Source organism: Bombina bombina, chromosome 8, assembly GCF_027579735.1.
Source record: "Bombina bombina isolate aBomBom1 chromosome 8, aBomBom1.pri, whole genome shotgun sequence".
Taxonomy (NCBI): domain Eukaryota; kingdom Metazoa; phylum Chordata; class Amphibia; order Anura; family Bombinatoridae; genus Bombina; species Bombina bombina.
Window position 1 is genome coordinate 124410477 of NC_069506.1, and position 14927 is coordinate 124425403.

Below are 14927 nucleotides of genomic sequence, written 5' to 3' on the forward strand. Positions count from 1 at the left end.
GATTCTATACTGATAAAAGGAGTCACACTGTGACCCTGTCTTCTTGCGTTATCATACATGTATAATAAATTAAACGATCTTACCAGAAACTATGCCGTGGAACAGGAACACGGCCTCTCAAGTTTGACAGTGTTGTAGCATCGCTCCTGACATGGACTTGAGTGGTAGAAGCAGACAGTGAAACTCGTCAACACTGATTGCTTAAGAAGCTGTTAATACGAGTTTGGATGGTTTCGCAGAAAGACTCTCCATGCATCTCCAGACCCTAACTTTTGTCAATGCCTCTTACTGGAGGGCTGACAAGACTACTTAAAACTCCAGTCCCATTTTGTAGAGTACTACCCTCCATAAGAGACTACTCTGAATCTTCCAACACTTCTCTGCCATTCTCCCTGTGACGAAAGGCAAAGAATGACTGCGGGATGAGGGGAGTGGGGGAAGGTATTTTAACCTTTGGCTGGGGTGTCTTTGCCTCCTCTTGGTGGCCAGGGTCAGTATTTCCCACAAGTAATGAATGAAGCCGTGGACTCTCCTCATATTAAGATGGAAAATATATCTACATGTTATTCTCAGACTAATCTTTTCTTTGAATGCATAATTCTATCTAGTATTTATTTAGTGTTTAATGTCCCTTTAAAAGTTCCCTTCTCTTTCCTTTGTGGTCTAATTTGGGAGATAAAGGGAAGATGTTGCTTTGTATATTAAGACACTGATTTAATTCCTGTTTTCTACAAAGCAGAACTACTTCACTAAAAAAGATTAGTTGCTGTCCTCAAGGCTGATGAAAAGCAGCTAGGAACTATCTATGGTGACTGATATGGTTCATACCATCTTCATCTGTTCAGGACACATGGTGGACAGGATGGTAAAGGACCAGAGCATATGTTTTAAAGTTTCCAATTTACTACTAATAGCAAATATACTTAATTCCCTTGTTATCTTTTGTTAAAAAGCAGGTAGGAAGGTTGTAGGAGTGTGCACGTGACTGGAGCAATATTTGGCAGCATTTTTATATATTTATACATTTGCAAGAACACTAGGTGGCAGCAGTGTTTTCCTGTCATGCACTGCTCCAGAAATTAACATGCTACCTAACTAGGTATCTCTTCAGCAATTATTACCATGAAAAAAAAGTAAATTTGACAAAAGAAGTAAATTGGAAACTTTTTAAAAATTGTATGTTCTGCCTAGATCACAAAAGAAATGCTTTTGGTTTCATGTCCCTTTAATTTATCTGCAGTGAAAGCAAAATATAAGCACATTCTGTTTACTCACTTAAAGGGACACTAAACCCCAAATTTTTTTCTTTTGTGATTCAGATAGAGCATGACATTTTAAGCAACTTTCTAATTTACTCCTATTATCAATTTTTCTTTATTCTCTTGGTATCGTTATTTGAAATGCAAGAATGTAAGTTTAAATGCCGGCCCATTTTTGGTGAAAAACCTGGGTTGTCCTTCTTGATTGGTGGATAAATTCACCCACCAATAAAAAAAAGTGCTATCCAGAGTTTCTGAACCGAAAAAAAAAGCTTAGATGCCTTCTTTTTCAAATAAAGAAAGCAAGAGAATGAAGAAGAAAAAAAATAATAATAGGGAGTAAATTAGAAAGTTGCTTTAAAATTTCATACTCTATCTGAATCTCTGAAATTTGGGTTCAGTGTCCCTTTGATGGGGATATATTTGCTTTGCAACAGTTTATGACTATGATTAATCGATTTCTACGACAGTATATTAAAGAGATATGAAAAACAAATTTTCCTTTGATGATTCAGAACATATTTATACGGCCTTCTATTATCATATTTGCTTAATCTCTTGGTATACCTTTGTTGAAGAAGTAGCAATGCTTTACTGGTATCTAAATTAACCGATCAGGTGAGGCAAAGGCAAGAAGCCACCAATCAACAGCTAAGAGCCTATCTAGGTATGCTTTTTAACAAATTATATTTTAAATTGAAATTTTTATCATGAAAATTCAATTTTGACTTTACTGTCGTTTTAATTTCATGAGTAGGTAAAATCTCTTCTGGGAGGATCCTGTTTACTCTATAGGTACCCCCCTTCCTAAAGTTCAGCTTACATCACCCTAAATGTTTTAAAAAAAATCCTCTTTTGCAGACAAAGTTGTTTTAACAGGATGTTGTCCAGATAAGGAAACACAAGAAAATAAGCTCACGTTTTCACAAGAGGAATAAGATCAATAACGAACAAAGCATTGAACTACAAATCTAAGAAACCTGAAATGATCTGAATGAATGGAAACATGAAGATCAGTAGCCTTCAGATATATTGTAGACATGAATTTATTCTGTTTCTAGAAGGATGACAAAATTCTTTGCAACAATTTCTTGTTTGGAATAAAACCCCAGACCCAGTACTGATAGGGCATGGGAGTAACCACTTCAAGATCTAGAATGCCCTGAAAGCTCCACCCAAAGAAAAAACACTTTGATTGTGACGGCCTCTGGAGCATACAATGCTCACCTAAACTTCGTAAGAGGATGAATCTGGCAATAATGATGTTTCAAGGCTTAATCTGTAATTGTGATAAAATCTTAGACATCTCGGTGATATCATCTGAAATTACATACACTCCCTCATTAGTCCTAAACAATGATAGTTAACCTCTGCCCTAAAAGGTCATTAAACCCTTTGTTAATTTATTAGTACATTTATAAAGGTCTTCTACTGGCCTCACCAGAGGAAATAAGGAATACAGGGCTCTAGGGAAACCTAAGTGATCATGTGGAAGTACCCATTACTAAATGGAGACTACACTTTTAAAATATTTAAAACTAGTAATATAATTTTTAAAAAATAAAAAAGGCATTATAGTCTCAGGCTTATCTTTGACTGGAGTACATCATTATATGATTTATTTAGTGTTTAATGTCTCTAAGATCAAGACTTATATAAAGCATTTAAAACACATTTTAAGCCTGTACAGGGCTACAAGACCAAACAAATGCTTCTCCGCCCTCTTATAGTAATAAGGAGAGTCATAAGAACATGAATGGCTTCTTTCTTCGAACCAAAAAGATGACCACCCATACAAAATGCAAGACATACTTATTCTTGGCAAAAAGTTACAGGTCACTACCAAAGTTGATATGGAAATCTTTTGTAATAACATTCCAAAGAGATGTCCCTTATATAACTGCTGAAAATATTAGTGCAAGGTCTATAAACTATTATTTTGTTCACTCTCAATGGATATTAGAATTAATGTAAGTTACAGGTTCCGCCGTGATCAAAGAAGGAAAAAAAGCCTAGATAGATAGCGTACACATGCCTGGGGCACTACATGACAATAAACAGTGCTGCCATCTAGTGCTCTTGCTAATTAAAAACATTGAAGCACTACATGGCACCAGTTTTGCAACAGACACGTGCCCACTCGAGATTACCTTACTGCTTTTCAACAAAGGACAAGAAATTTGATAATAGAATGGAGAAAAAAAGTTGTTTAAAATTGTTATGTTCTATCTGAACCATGGAAGAATAAATGTTGGGTTATATGTTCCTTTAATTTCTAGATGCTGTTGTACTCTCACTGTCACCCCACCCCTCTATAAATTATGCCTACTGATAATTTAATTTTCTTCTGAAAGGTAGAGTCTACAGCTGCATTCATTACTTTTGGGATTAACAGAACCTGGCCACCAGGAGGAGGCAAAGACACCCCCAGCCAAAGGCTTAAATACCTCCCCCACTTTCCTCATCCCCCAGTCATTCTGCCAAGGGAACAAGGAACAGTATGAGAAATATCACGGTGAAAAAAGGTGCTAGAAGAACAAGAAATTTACAGCCCCGCACTCATAGAGATCAAAACCCTTGGCGGGAGCTGTGGACACTTCCTTCAGAAGAAAATGAAATTATCAGGTAAGCATAATTTATGTTTTTCTTCTTAAAAGGGAAGAGTACACAGCTGCATTCATTACTTTTGGGAAAACAATACCCAAGCTAGAGGACACTGAATGCAATAATGGGTGGATACAAAAAAGGTCAGACCCTTCGAAAGGCACCAACAGCCTGAATTACTCAACACCCAGAAAAGAAAAAATATGTACAAACGACACAGAGAAAAAACCTGAGCCCAGGTTACTGCACAATCAGTAAAGCCAAACTAGAGACCACTCGGACCTAGAGTCCCAACAACCTCCGAAAACGTCTGCCCCATGGGACGCGACAACCCAAGAAGGAACCCGGCTAAAGACAAGGACTGCATCTGCCCCAAAAGGAAACCCGAGACCAGGAAAATCCAAAGGAACTACCCCACTCAACACCTAGAAAGCAACCCATGGTCGTCTTTACAAAGGCATCGCCAGGGAGAACAAACTCCCTAGAACACAAGGACCCAAAAAAGAAGGATCTATATACAAGGAACATGTCCTCAAAAGGACTCAAGGAACCCCTCATGTCCCCCAATCCCATACCATACCCTAAGGTACTCCAGGAAATTCATGAGTTCTCCAATGCTCCATAACATATCTAGATCTGGAGGCTAGATCGGCGGAGACAGCAGGATAAATATCCCAGCAGCTAGAACAGAGCTCTCTCAGAGATACTCAAACTGTCTGAACAGGAACTCTCAAAGACTAGCCTCCAAAAGGAAGGCTGACCCTATCGCTAACTAAACCTCCTAAAGGTGAGTCAAGCTAGTTAACATCCAGAAGCAAGTAGCTGTAACTGGATTACACCATCACTAAGCAAATCGCTATGGATGGTTTCAACTGTAAACCACCAAGGGAGTACAGCCACTGAATAGCGGCTCCAAGAAGCGCCCCCTCCCGGCACCAGATGCCGGGTAGAGAGAAGGAGGACATTCAAAGTCCTCCCTCAAGGAAAGGGCCAACAGAAAAACGTCAACACTGCGTAGAGTAACCGATCCCTACCCTTCCCTCCGGGCTAACGGTCCCAGCCCAAAGGCTAGTCAAAAAGACCAAATACAAAAATCCCCAGACTACAGGAGAGAAGAGAGGATCAACGAGGAACAAAATCCCCCTGTTAGACCGCTGCTACAAACGGCAATGCTACCGTGAGTCAAAGAAACATTGTGCTCGGGTACGAGACCCCCTACACGCAGTCGTGGGAAAAAAAGGGCACACTTCCCAAAGGAAGAAGTCCCCCAAAAAGCCTCAACATCCATATATTGGATACACGTAGTAGAAGCCCCACGGGATCAAAGGACCCCCAGCACTCCGCGATACTAAGGTAATTCCGAACCCGGAGAACCCAATGAACAAACGGAAAGAAAACCTACCATAGAGGCAAGACCCCTCGGCCACACCACCAAACCCAGGTGAAAAGCACCTGGAGTCAACAGGAACATCGTGAATGCACCAGAAGACAGGTAGGGGCCCATCAGAAAAGGCCTAAAGCCTGAGGCCACAGCCACAAAGGCATCTCTCACAGAGCCCCAGCCCCAACGAAGAGGGCTCACTGGACCACAACTTCAAGTGAGAACCGAATCGTGCACACCCCATCCACAGGGAGACGAGGACCAGGTCAGGGTTCTCGACAATGGACGAGGAAAAGATCCATAGATCTGGCGATCTCAAACTCAAGAGTCATGAAGGACTCCTGAACAGTCTGAGAATCAGCATCCAGAGAAATGGATCGCAAGAAATCTCGTAGGCAAGCGGCAACACATGATACACACCCAGGCAGTGGTAACATCAATACCCCGAAGGAAAATGATAATCTAGGGCCCTGCTCGCCATCTCAGAGAAATAATACAAGGCATTGCCCACGAAAACTCCCAACGGAGTATCTAGGAAAAAGGGGACAGCTGCCTGACCCTCGAAGGGCTGCCCTCTGTACCCAACCTTGACACTGATATTGACAAGCCCCAAGGCTAGCATAACATCAAGGACGCAACACACTCGAACGGCAAAGGACCGTAGTCCAACCGAGGGGTATTAGCTGAAATAGACGACAGTCAGAGAGCTTGAAAAAGCTATTATTCAATGAAACTACTTAAAGCAGGCAAACGTTGGAGTTGAAACTCCCACAAGAAGGCAGGGAACTCCTGAACACCACCTCTCAGAGTAACATTACTCGGAACAGAGAAAGACATGCCCCACACACCCGACCAGACAATCCCCTCCAAAAGAGGGGAAGGATGAAGCTCCGCCAACGCAAGAAAAGAGCACATTAGGCTAATGAGTCAGCGTCCGGAAAGAACTTTTGAGTGGAAAACCAAACGTTATATCACCCGGGCCACACCACACCTCCCAACTTCCATTTAAATGAAATAACGGTTCTAAGTCTCGGGGGACCTGAGAACCTAGTCGTTTGCATAGCTCATGCGAGTAGCGCTGAACGACCCACCCCTTAGAGTTAGATGCACAACCCTCCATCCGAAGAGTAGCAAATAAATCAAAGGCCTCATACAACAGTAGGATCCGAGCCCGGGAGTCCATAGAATAGGCCTAGAGGTATCCTCGGCACACCGAAGGTGACATGAACCCTGTTAACAGCTAAAAAAGCAACCCGACCAGTACCAGCCTGGTATAAGAGCACTCTGGAACTGTGCAAGGTCCAAGACAATTTGTCCCGAAGGATCGATAAATGAACTAGAAACAAAAATTCTAATATTCAACAAGCGTGCAACCTCCCGAGGGACGTGCCCATGCGACCACGAGTCACAAGTATCTGTTCCAGATAAGAACATTCATAAAACGAAATCTAACAGACCTGAGCTCAAGGAAGAAATTAAACACACTCCATCTGGATCAAAAAATAAAATGGAAGCCAGCACCCATCAGGTAAACGCACAAGGTGAATGATAACGACAACAGACAAGCCGAGAGTAGAGGTCCCATTCACCCAAGCTCAGAAAAGGAACTAAAAAACATATAAAAAATAAAATGAAGACGATAAGGAGATTGGCCTTCATCCCTAACGTCATATCCATTTTACCATCCAAATTCTAAGGCCTCGGATCCCTCTGCCCACTAGGATTTGGGATCTCTAACATTGCCAAAACATGTCTTAAGAGAAACCTTAAGGCGAGCCAGCCTATAACGGAAGGCAAAAATCATTCCTTCGCCGAATCTGCTGGAGACCTCGGCTTCGAGATTGGGGCCCCTGAAGCCCCAGGGTCCAACGTTTCCCCGGAAGGCCGAAACTGAAATCGGGCGATACCATGCTCGATGGGCCTAGGTTAACGGAGCACGGACAGTATCGAAGAATACTTCTCTTGGGAGATATAAATGAGACAGTGCCATAGAAATGGCCATGCAGAACCGTGCTGTAACCTCCGTGGAAACAAGCCACTCTCCGGAGAAGCAGTTGAAGGCCATAGGGACACCTGCGCGCGTAGCCGGGAGTCTTGGGCACGCGCCCACGGGTCATAAAAACTTTAGAGGCGGATTGGCTCAACGGACTCTAAGCTTCCAGACTCACGGAGAAGAGAATACTCTAGAAAAGGCACCCGGAACATAACTGATGGGCATTAATTACCCGGGCCATTTCATATTCATCACAAGACACATCCTCCGTATCGGAGGCACCCGTGTCACGAATATCAGAATCCTCCATAATCTTGGGATTACAAGAAGACAAACTAACTGGCACCCTTTAACACCACCAATGGCTGGGGCACTCACCACCTCCTCTGAACCAGACAACCCACGAGCTAGACTCTTGCGGACGCACACAGTCAGTATACGGAAGTGAAAAACCAAAAGAAACCGCATCCGTCACCTAGGTGCACCGTTGCCAGTCATAAAAAAGGGCGCGTGTGATCTGGAAAGATTGTGTAATTAAAAGGCTGTTATGTCAGTAAAAGGCCGTGAGCCTAAGTAAAGCTACACATTTGCAGATAGAACCATATCACACAAACATGATTAAAAGTCCCGCCTGTTCAATAACTCCCCTCAGGAGATATTAACCCATGATTCCTTATTAAGATAAAAGGTGTCCCACTGGGACCCTACCTTGTTTCACTAACATTACATTCATATATCAAAATAAAATTAAACAATCTTACCGGAATCTACGCCGTGGAACAGGAACACCGGCCCTTCTAATGTGCGACAGAAAAGTAGCCTCCGCTTCTGACATGGACTTGAGTGAAGAAAGGTAGGCAGCGAAACTCGTCAACGCTGATTACCAAAGGAGCTGTTAATGAGTCGGGATGGGTTCGCAGGAAAACTCTCCTTGCATCTCCGGACTCTAACTTTCATACATGCTCTCACTGAGAGGCTGACAGGATTACTTAAAACTCCAGTCCCATTGCAAAGAGTACTACTCTCCATAAGAGACTATCTCAAACCTTCTGTACACTTCTCTGCCAACCTCCTGTCATGAGAGACAAAGAATGACTGGGGGTATGAGGGAAGTGGGGAGAGGTATTTAAGTCTTTGGCTGGGGTGTCTTTGCCTCCTCCTGGTGGCCAGGTTCTGAATTCCCAAAAGAAATTAATGCTGCTGTGGACCCTTTTAAGAAGAAAATAAATAATATGTCTGCACTTGCTGATTGTATTACTAGCCTTTTCAAAATCTTACTCCCTTCCTAAATAGATACAAAATTGCCACAATACCTAAAAACAGAGGGCGTTATAAAGCTAAATACATATTACACATTTATTCAAATTACCTTGCATAGATAATAACATATAAAATTCACTATATTGGGATATCTCCCAAAATAAATGATACCACCTAAATAAAAAACAAAATCTAACAGTCAATATGTAGCCCAATGAATGAATCCCAAATTAAAATCCATATTACCAAGACAATTTTTAAAACACTTTTTTATGACAGAGTAAAGGATAGATTTATCAACGTTGAGGCTTACACCGGGCGTGTATACGCGCCCCTGTACGCCTCAGCCTCGCCTGTGGCGGGGCGAAATTACCCCACAGGTAATTAACATTGCACACGAGCGCAATTTTGCGCTTGCGTGCAATCCGCCCCTGCCCACACACAGCCAATCATGCGCGGGCAGGAGCTGTCAATCTCCTCGGGCTCAGACTCGACCGAGGAGATTGAATTAGAGGTGGCGAAGGATGTTAGGAAGCAGCGGTCTGGTGACCGCTGCTTGATATATCACGGCGAGCAAGTTCTTGAGAGAACTTGCAGCCGTAGAGGCTTTGATAATCGAGCCCTTTAGTCCACTTCCACTATTGACCATCACTGGTAATTGTGTGTATACTTTCCTTGAATAGACGAAAATGCATGGATCGTTAATGTCCCAACTTGCCTTGATCTATTCTAGTAGAGCCTTCAGTAATATTACCAACAAACCTCACTCAGTACAATTAGCACAGGTCTTTAGCTTATACCTCGCTGATGATTCCCACTATGATTTCCATATCCTTCTCACCCTTGTTCAAATATCAGCGGGTGTTCCTATAATTATTTTCGACCCCATAAGAATGCTGGACTGCATCACTTTCGGTGATGTAGAATCAAGCTGTTTGACAGAAAATTTTTTCACTACGCATGCGCTCCACCACATTACAAATCGCCGCAAGTCTGTCCAGTTCTGACCAAAGATTCAATTACTGTGCATGGGCTCCACCACAGAAGCTAATCTCTGCAACGAAACTGTTTGCTACCCACACTTATATACAATGGACACTGTAATTCCCCCATTTCAACAATTTTACCTTTTTACCTCTGGCATCCACCCAAAGTGAACCTTGGGGAAATGAGGTTTACAAGGGGGGCTTAAAGATAGTGAAGATGGGGGAATTACAGTGCATCATATATATGTTTGATGCTGTGACTCGATGATGCGCATTCTCACTCTGGGATTTGCAGTAACGCACCTCCAAACAGCTGATTCCGCATCACCGGAAGTGACGTGGTCCAGCATTTCTTATAGGTCGAGAAAAATTATAAAACACCCGGCGTGCTGGGTATACACAAAACAGATAGTGTGACGTCACCTTTGAAGTGTATTTAGCGTATTAATATGCACGACAAATAAAGTTCCTTCTATGCTGCAATAATCAACAAAAAGTTATTTGACTTTTGACCTGGAACAGTTTCCACCTCGCTATACTTAGTATGCCAAATAATTACCCTGGCCTTGGCTCTGCCTGGACTTTCACCACTATCCTGCATGCCCTCTGGATAACCAGTCTGTACACTTAGATTTGTCTCATTAGCATATCTCAAATGATATTGTATGTGATACAAAACTACATTTCCATAACTCTGGTATAGCCTGTGTCTTTCATTCTTGTTCTTACAACTGGGATTCCAGCTATCACAACAAAGTGCTAGTTAAAATGCAGCAAGTAATTATGTTTTTGTTTGTAAAGTGAACTGCAACAATGAGTAACAGCTTGCCGTGATGATCCCATGCTGTCGGATTATTGCAGCAAGTGTATGGCAGCTTTGGTGTTGCCCCAGCAAGAGAGATGAAAAGAAACTTATTATTGGTACTGGAGCTGTACAAACAACGGGTTGGATAAAAGGTGACCTGCAGCTTAAAGGAACATGAAACCAAACATCTTTCATAATTTAGACCAAGTAAATTTGAAATTGTTTAAAATTGTATGCTGGTATCAAATTTGCTTCATTCTCTTGATATTCATTGTTGAAGGAACAGAAATGCGCTACTGGGAACTAACTGAACACACCAGTTGTAACACAAAACAAGAGGCATATACGTGCAGCCACCAATCAGCCTCCAGAAGTGCATTACTGCTTCTAAACCTTCCTAGGTATGCTTTTCACAGTACTATAAAATGACAAAACAAAGGGGCGCTTCATGTTGGGTATCGTCAAGTAGAACAAAGCACAGACAAAAGCCAAATGGGTACTCACAAGGCTCTGGAGCACACCTATGTGCTTGTAGGAACAGGCTGCAGATTTTATCAGGTGTGACAGCTCACCCAAAAGGATATCAGTCATTAACTGTAGTAAAAAGATGAACACAGGAAAAGCACCAAATTGCGCAGATCACTAAGGATATGATGTTAGCTTAACACAGATGAAGATTGGGTACTCACATATTGGAATGAGCACACCTATGTGCTAGTAGAAGCAAGCTGGCATAATTTAGATATGGTGTGTCAGCTCACCAACAATGAACCTTTCTTCAATGTGCAGTACCCCAAATGTGGCAGACTTCTGTTTGCTAGACTCCACTTCATGCAGATGAAGGTAGGTAAACTCACTCACAAGAGTATTTTTATAAATAAAAATACTATTAAAAACAGATTAAAATACATATACAAAAGATGTGACAGGGGGAATACAATCTATCCCCCTGTAAATGCAACGCGTTTCTCGGCATGCAAGCCGTTTCATCAGGTCTTAGTGATCTGCACAATTTGGTGCTTTTCCTGTGTTTCATCTTTTTACTACAGTTAATAACTGATATCCTTTGTGGGTGAGCTGTCACACCTGATAAAATCTGCAGCCTGTTCCTACAAGCACATAGGTGTGCTCCAGAGCCTTGTGAGTACCCATTTGGCTATTGTCCTGTGGCTTTGTTCTTACTTGATGATACCACACATGAGGCGTCCCTTTGTTTTGTCATTTTTTATAGTACTTCTGGACCGCTGTTGGTGAGGAGAAGGCTGCCACCTTTTGGAAGAAATCATACTCCACTATTTGAATCTGAACTTTTATTCAATATTACTTCATATATTTAACTGTTGGTCATTCAAATTGTATCTTGAATTTCATATTTTATTTGAGGTCATTATTAGCTATTAATTAGCGCCCCCTCCCCTTTCTTTGTGTAGAATGCTTTTCAACAGATAATCTTAAAGAAAGAAGCAAATTTAATAAAAGTTAATTGGATAAATGTATAAATTGCATGCTCCATCTGGTTTATGAATGTTTAATTTTGACATTGGTGTACCTTTTAATGATGCACATAGATATAGTTTACACCGTGCAAAACATAGGCAGGGCAGAACTACAATAGAAGTGCTAAAAAGAACACAAAAAAATGAGAAGAACAACCTCATAGCCAAGATATGAAAATGTAGCATGTGCAGTAAATATATTTAAAAAAACTGGAGAGTGTAAAAAGTAGTCCAGTGTTTAAGGGACATTATACACTCATTTTTTCTTTGCATAAATGTTTTGTAGATGATCTATTTATATAGCCCATAAAGATTTTTAAAAAATAAAAATGAATAGTTTTGCTTATTTTTAAATAACATTGCTCTGATTTTCAGACTCCTAACCAAGCCCCAATGTTTTATGAGAATACCGTCAGCTACCTTCTCCAGCTTGAGGCTTCTGTTTGTATAAAGGGTCTTTTCATATGCAAAAGAAGGGGGAGGGGGGGAGTGTCTGCTATTTCCCACTTGCAGTGGGCTTTCCAGCTACCTTTTCAACAGAGCTAAACTGAGAGCTTTAAGTAAGTTTTTAAACAGTTTTATACTGGATTTTTATATCAGTATCTGTGCATCTTATTCTTTATAATAGTGTCTATTACATGCAGTACATGAAAATTAGTGTATACTGTCCCTTTAACCATGCTAAGGATATGTATAAAATCCTGCATACTGTACTTACTGTTTGATGAGTTGCAGTGATATGCACCCTGTAGGGAAGACTTTTGATCTTCAGTCATGTGGAAGCAGAACATGGGAAAACTCCCCTTTTAGAGAGATCCATGTGAGGTAATCCAGTAGAAGAGGAGATGTGTAGAGTTACACTCTGGATAAGGATTTGACAGCTAATACTAAGGTATAAGGGAAGGAAAAAGCCAGAAAACCTGTGCAGCAAGAGATATGTACCCTTGGAGCTCACATGAAAAATGGGCAGGAATCAAAGATTGAGCTGAAAAGTCACTGCAGGACATATACCCACAATGCATCAGCCAAGACACGTCTTTTCAATTGGGAAAAAAATACTGTAGAATATGAAACATTACCTTTCAAAGATAATAAAAATGAACACACACAATTGGGCATATGCCTAGATAATAAATATATATTTTCTTCTATTTCCTTTAATAATTAAAAAATATAATAGTGTAAAAGCATAACTGAACAAAAGTTAAAAGTTATATTGTGATCCTTGGGAAGACATGAATACCACTGGTTCTGCAGTGATTAATACGCCACTCTGTGCTGCACTGCAACTAGAATGTCAGGCTACAAATTAGTTCCGTTACGATGGTTTCTTCAGAATTATAGTAAAAATAAAATTAAGAGGCCGGTGGCAAAAGAATAAGGTTTTTATTGCACTTAGAACCCCAATGCAATAAAATGTTCTTAACACAGGGCAGCTTTGGAAAAAAAATAATCATAAATAATCATAAATAAAAGTTGCCTTGACATGAAATTGATTACAATATTTGTTATTTTGCAATAAATTAAAATACTAGGTGAATGTAAAATAAGGTGAATAATTTGTCTGCAGAAAATTGTATTTCAAAAGCTCCACTAATCATTTGTCTTATTTGGAGAAGCCAATTTTTATAAACAAAGGTTACATTGCTTTGTGGTTTCTTATATAATCATCTCAGCTGAAGCCAATTAGGAACATACATGTGGCACGTTTAGCCTTGTGAAGACGGCTATGTGTTACTTGTAGAGATCGGAAGAGGGGGGAAAAAACTGAGGTAAATTACAGAAAAGAACGTCAAAATAATTAAAGGAATATTAAAAACTAAATACATTTCATGCATCTCACTCTAATCATTGGTGCTTTCATTATGGAACATAGATTACACTGCAGGTATCTGAGGGTGCAAACACATCAGCACTAAATGTAGTGAAAGCTAGATTTTAACATGGCGGCACTCATGAATAACTGAAATACTATGCTTACAAAATGTATTTAGTGTTTAATGTCCTTCTAATCAAAGTGTTATATAAATCAAATGTTTAATTATGCAATACAGTTACAAAGTGTATACGGTCCCTTTGAATACAAACCGTGCACACAGCAGTTCCAGTAGGGTAAAAGTGACACTAATTGCAAAAGCTTCAGTTAATGGTTTACATGTCAGGCGTATGTACAATATGATAACCCTGTTTAAATGTGTTTTCTACAGAATGTATCGCTTAATAGTGACCTGCACTAAAAGTATATCTACAATAATGTATATGGAGTAATATAATTTAATGGAGGCTATTACTTAGCTGGTAAGCAAAAAAGAAGCAGGCATACATACATGCGTATGCTCCAGTCATTGGCCATATCTTCATCTAGAGTAGGAGTGCAATGGTGACTATGTGTTTAACCTTTTTGAGTTAAACACACAGTAAAAGAAAATGTATTCAAATCGAAAGAAAAGACAAAATTGATTCAAAGCATACAAATTATAAAAAACTTTTCAATTTACTTGTATTATACAATTTGCTTTATACTCTTGGTATCCTTTGTTGAAGATTAACCCTACATAGGCTGAGTTTAGAAGTGTGCACCAGTCTTTAGCAATCTAGGGCAGCAGTATTTGTATACACTGTATAACACTGCTGTAAAACAATGTGCATGCTCCTCAGCTCACCTTATATTACTCTTTAAGAAAGGATATCAAGAGAACTAAGCAAAATTGATAAAAGAAGGAAAGTTGTTTAAAGTTAAATGGATTGGATAGAGCATGAAATTTTAATTTTGACTTTACTGTCCCATGAATGAAACCCAAATGTTTTCTTTCATCATTCAGATAGAGAATACCATTTTTAAAAAGTTTACTAATTACTTCTATTTTCAAATTTGCTTTGTTATGTTATTCTTTGTTGAAGAGAGATATTGCACATGCCTAAGCACTACATGACAGGAAATAGTGCTGCAATCTAGTGGCTCTTCCTGATTTATAACATTGTTGCAAAACTGCTTTCATATAGCGCTGCAGACGCATGCGCACTCCTGACCTTTACATCCCTGCTTTTCAACAAAAGAAAAACAAAGAAAATATGATGATAGTAATACATTAGAAAGTTGTTTAAAATCGTATGCTCTATTTGAATCATGAAAGAAAAAGTTG